Genomic DNA, 5,802 nt, shown 5'->3' on the forward strand with positions numbered 1-5,802 from the left:
TGATATATTCTCATATGGAGAATGATCAAAAAACAGGGTATTTTATACAGTGTGTCAGAAGTGATAAAATGTTAATAGATGACCTCATTGTATCCTTACTATGTTTGAGGTGCAGGGCTAACAACTTTCTAAGAATTTCCTTTTCAACTAGGAAATGGTGGAGGTGGACCCAGGTCTGTCTCAGTCTCTTGACCTCTCTCTTCCGTCACCTCCCTCAGCTATCTGTGGACAGCGTGACAAAGAAAAGACCAAGGACTCTTCTCTGTATCCTTATTTACCACTTTTTTTTTCTCATTTTTAAAGTATGTAGAAACAGATCACTCCTATTCGCCTCAAGAGTCTACATAGGGAACGTAAAGAAATAAGAATAAAAGGCAAAACAAACATTTGACTGTGTTTTAGGACAATGTAACTGAAAACATTCCTAGACTAACAGTTTCTTTTTTTTTTTTTTGTCTTCAAGAACTCATATTTTGAAAAGGGAATTTTAGATTAAGATTTTGTTATTGTATAGAACTAAAGAGCTAGGCTTTCTTTTTTACTCATAGTCTTATTTTCAAATGACCTTTTTCTCTAAATATGAATACATCTACTTTAATATTAGGAAATTCAAGAGTAATGATCATTCTGGGGCTTTCCACTGTTACTCTTATCATTTCTGATTCCCTCCTTTCCTAATTAGACAATAGTTTGTCTTGTTAGGTGTGTGTAACAGTCATTAGGAGCTGTCATTGTACAGGGCACTCTACTCACTGCTGTGGGAGTACAGATTCTAAGAATAATTCTTGACCCTATGATTGAGTTGAAAACACGAGACATAAAGTTAAATTGTTAAATGTATAGTGCAAATGATAAATGCTTCGAATCTCAAGTGGAAAAAAATCACTATGGCTTTCTTCTCTCTGATGCCTAAAATTCTGAGAGGCTTCTCTTTGTACGTCTCTGTGTATGTGTGTGTGTGTGTGGGGGGGGGCATTTTTGTGATAAATTATATATTTTGCTAAGGAGTTCAGCAACTTTGTGCATTCAGCACTTACATGTAGGGCTTCCCTGGTGGTTCAGTGGTTAAGAATCTGCCTGCCAATGCAGGGGACACGGTTTGAGCCCTGGTCCGGGAAGATCCCACATCCTGTGGAGCAATTAAGCTCGTGCGCCACAACTACTGAAGCCCGCTTGCCTAGAGCCCATGCTCCGCAACAAGAGAAGCCACCACAATGAGAAGCTCACACATCACAACGAAGAGTAGCCCCCGCTCGCTGCAAATAGAGAATGCCTGTGTGCAGCAACGAAGACCCAACGCAGCCAAAAATAAAATACATTAAAAAAAAATACTTACATGTAATTGACAACTAATACCAGAAATTCTAAACAACATATATCTCAGAATGTGGACTTCTTTCCTTGCTAAACTCTGTCATTTTCATTTTTGGCTTTTCTTCCTTAAATTAGAATTTGGAAAATATTCTTAACCTTACTTTCTTAGTATAGACCAGATTTTGTCTACTTGCATATGACATGAAGATAAGAAATAAGATATAAGGTACATTTTAAAACAAGATACCTTTGAATAGGGAATGAAAATATGTTTCTATTCGATACTCACATTGATTTATACTAAGCTTATTTTCAAGTGGATTGTCTCACCTACGTGATATAATTATTAGCCATCATTTAGTGAGTTAAGTTCCATTACAGAATTTCTCTAGGGTCTGATGAGGCAGTATTCCTTTTTCTGCTTCATGACAGCCAAGACTGACATGGTGGAGGCCACTGCTTGATTAAAGTAAATGGCAGTCAGTGTGTATAAAATCTGGATGCCAGCATGAGTACTTTTGTGGATATTTTAAAAATATAGCCCTTTGCCTCCGGACTTCTCTGGGGCCAGCAGCCGGCCGACCTGGGGCCCGGGGCCGCGGGCTCGGCCGACTACCATGGGCTCTGTGTCAAACCAGCAGTTTGCAGGTGGCCGGAGGAGGCGCAGGAGGACGCGGCCCGGGCGGCCGAGGAGCCGCAGCTGCTGCGCGGAGCCGGCATCTGTACGTGGTTCAACGTGCGCATGGGATTCGGCTTCCTGCCCATGACTGCCCGCGCGGGGGTCGCACTCGACGCCTCCCCCCGCCCCCGGTGGATGTCTTTGTGCACCAGAGTAAGCTGCACATGGAGGGCTTCCGGAGCCTGAAGGAGGGTGAGGCCGTGGAGTTCACCTTTAAGAAGTCAGCCAAGGGCCTGGAATCTATCCGAGTCACCGGCCCTGGTGGGGTGTCCTGTATTGGGAGTGAGAGGCGGCCCAAAGGGAAGAACATGCAGAAACGCAGATCAAAGGGAGGTAGGTGCTACAACTGTGGAGGTCTAGACCATCATGGCAAGGAATGCAAACGGCCACCCCAGCCCAAGAAGTGCCACTTCTGCCAGAGCATCAACCATATGGTAGCCTCGCGTCCAGTGAAGGCCCAGCAAGCTCCCAGCTCCCAGGGAAAGCCAGCCTACTTTCGGGAGGAGGAAGAAGAGATCCATAGCCCTGCCATGCTCCCAGAGGCCCAGAATTGAGCCACAGTGGGTGGGGGTTATCCGTTCATGATCAGAAAGTTTTGAGGGGGCTTCCCTGGCGGTCCAGTGGTTAAGACTCCGCGCTCCCAATACAGGGGGCATGGGTTCGATCCCTGGTCAGGGAACTAAGATCCCGCATGTCACAAGGTGCGGCCAAAAAAAAAAACCAAAACCGAAAGTTTTGAGGAACAGGCATCAATCGGCAGAGTGGAGAAAGGGGGGACAGTGTGGGTAGGGGGCAGCTGGCACTGCCATATATCTCAGGCCGGGGGCCAAAGCGTCACCCCCTCTTCCCTCTTGGTGGGGGGAAGGGGTGAGGCAAAGGAACTCCAATCATGCTCTATCCAAATGCACGTGAGGGCTCTGGGGGGTAACCCTTCCTGCATGCTTTATCTGAGTCTCCACCCCCAGAATCTCCAGCTTCTGAAAGTGGCCTGTATAGGGAAATTGTTTTACTCTTCAAGAAGGATATGGAATAATATTTCCCATTCCAGAATGAAAAGATTAAGCATGAGACCAGATTGATGGACCCAAACCCACAAGCCACTACATTCTGTGGGAGGAAGTATCTCAGGGGTAAGGCAGGGTTTTCTACATCTTGTCTCCTCATAACCCCCTCCTGGGACAGAGTGCTGACAGAACTGTCCCAAGCAGTGGGTTGTGATGATAGGCAAAAGGGGGGTTGAGGGAACAGCTGCAGACCTGCTGCTTCTAAGCTCACTCCCACCCCGATCTGGGCCAATACAATTTTATTTATTGGCTCCCTTGGATGACTGTACCTTGGGTCCCACTTTCTCCAGGATGCCAACTGCACTAGCGGTGTGTGAATGACGTATCTTGTGCATTTTAACTTTTTTTTTCATAATATAAATATTCTGGTTTTGTATTTTTGTGTATTTTAATCTAAAGCCCTCATTCCTGCACTGTGTTCTCAGGTACGTGAGCAATCTCAGGGATAAGTCGGCAGCAGCTCCAGGTCTGCACAGCAGGAATACTTTCTGTTGCTCTATCACCAGAGAGAACAACTATTTGGAGCGTATAGCCTATTGAACTACCTCACTCTTGCCAATTAGAGCTGGCTTTTCTGCCACAGTGTCCTCTTGAAACCCCTCCATCTTCAGTGTTTCATGGGAGACTAGGTTTTAACTGGGTTGCCCCATGACATGGTCTCCTTCTACTGAAAGATTGGAAATTGGACTTAACAGGAAAAGGTGGTACAGAGAGGTTAGGAGAGGCTGGGCCAGGTAAAAGGTGCAGAGAGGGGAAGCCAAGATTAGGCAGAGGTCATCTGTATGTGTGATAAAGGAGTCCTGTTCCAGACCTCTAATCCCAGGGCACAGGACTCACTTTACATACCAGGTCCATCCTTCACTAGATTGGGCTAGGCCTAACATACACAACAGGGTGTATTGTGTATGTTTTTGTAACAACTGTGAGTTGGTAAGGACAGGTTTTAAGAATGATGCCTCTGTACCCGTCTTGAGCTGCCCAGGGATGGATATATGAAGCAAGGACAAGATCCTTAATCTTTAACAATTCTGGGCTTTTCCTCCTTGGTTTCCAGAGAGACCATCAGCGATGGCTTCTTTGTGGTTCCCAGAGCCAGTGTCCTGCCCTGCTTCAGCAGTAATTAGTGTCATGGTAGCTAAAGGAGAAAAGGGGGTTTCATTTACATGCTGTGAGATCACTGCAAACCTACCTCACTGTGTTGTAACGGGGCAAATGCAATAGAACACATTGGGTGATGTGTGTCTGATCCTGGGTTCTTGTCTCCCCCAATTGCTGCGCCCCTCTAGTTATTGTATTTGTCTGGGCTTCGTAGGACTTCACAAGTAGCTGATTTGGTGACTGCTAGGTGGCCTAGTTTGTGTAAATATAATGTGTTGGTCTTCTCCATATTCTTTTGGGGTTTTATTGTTTACAAACTTTATATTGAGAAAAATAGCCAAAGCATCTTTGACAAAAGGTCTGCACCAGCCAAAAAGATCTGAAACATAAGCTTGGGGGCCGCTCTTCTTGAGGTGGGAGGTCTTGAACTACACTTTCTTTTGTGTTCCCCTTCCCCTGTTTCCTATTTTGAATAAGATCTTCTGTCCTAAAAACTGTATTCCTACCCCCTCTTCTTTCCCCCTTTGTGCCTCCCCCCAAAATAGTCCATACACCTATATGTTTAATTTGTGGGATGTCTGTGATTAAATGATTTGTGCAAAAATCCTGAGGAAGCTAAGAACTCTCCATCCCTTGCTCCCAATCTCCTGAATCATGACCATTCCTTGATTTGATTCATGCCAAACAGACTGCTGTCTTTGGATGGATTAAAACCTACTTCAATCTCTAATCCTAGGGTAGAGAGGAGCAACGAGGGGGCCTTCCATGTAGAAAGTGGGGTTAGGAGACCCTGAAAGGAAAGATGAATGTATAGCCAAGTCACTCAGGAACTTTTATGCAGGTGCAAGAAACTTATGTCAAAGTGGCCACAGATTGTTTAATAGGAGACGGACAAATGTTAACTCCATGTTTACTGCTAGAAACCAAAGCTTTGTGTGAAATCTTGAATTTATGGGGAGGGAGGGAGGGAGGGAGGGTAGAAAAGCATGTACCTGTTCTTCATCCCTTCCCCTCATTACTGAACTACAGGAAACTGAGCCCCCTTGGGCTTTGGCGACCCCATCTGGGCAGTGTTTATTTGTTGGTTGACTTTGCTGTGCCAGGTACTTCCTTTCCCATTTGCTATCATTTTGTAACACACATGCTGACCCTTTTCCCTTCCCCTTCTTTTCCTTGGGAAAATACAATGAATAAAGACTTATTGGTACCCAAAAAAAAATTATATATATATATATATATATATATATATATATATATACACACACATACATACATAGTCTCCCAAAGTTGAGAGTGTAAAAAGTTTATAGCTCATCCCCTTTTCAGAATGGAAACAAGTTATAATTTGTTAGGATTTTTCTTTTTTCTAATGGCAGAGCAGATTGGGCAGGTCAAAACCAAATCCTAGAGTCTATGTGATTTATTTGGCTATATCTTTAGAGCAACCTCATCAGACCTACTCCCACACCATTACATAAAGTCAGTTTAGACCAGAAATCAGGGCATTAATCTTGGTATCCTGACCCAACTGGGAATTGACACTAACTAGACAAATATCTTTAAACAAGCAACACTTTTTATGGGTCTCAGTTCTGTCACTTATAAAATAAGGGTACTAGATTATATAATATATAAGAATCAGTGGTT

The 5,802-nt window shown here is 44.2% G+C and overlaps 1 pseudogene; it reads left to right on the plus strand.

The window, feature by feature from the left end:
- The first annotated feature begins 1,931 nt into the window (after positions 1-1,931).
- LOC118892912 lies at positions 1,932-2,547 on the plus strand (annotated as a pseudogene).
- Positions 2,548-5,802: the final 3,255 nt, after the last annotated feature.

The sequence above is a fragment of the Balaenoptera musculus genome, chromosome 3, assembly GCF_009873245.2.
Source record: "Balaenoptera musculus isolate JJ_BM4_2016_0621 chromosome 3, mBalMus1.pri.v3, whole genome shotgun sequence".
Taxonomy (NCBI): Eukaryota; Metazoa; Chordata; class Mammalia; order Artiodactyla; family Balaenopteridae; genus Balaenoptera; species Balaenoptera musculus.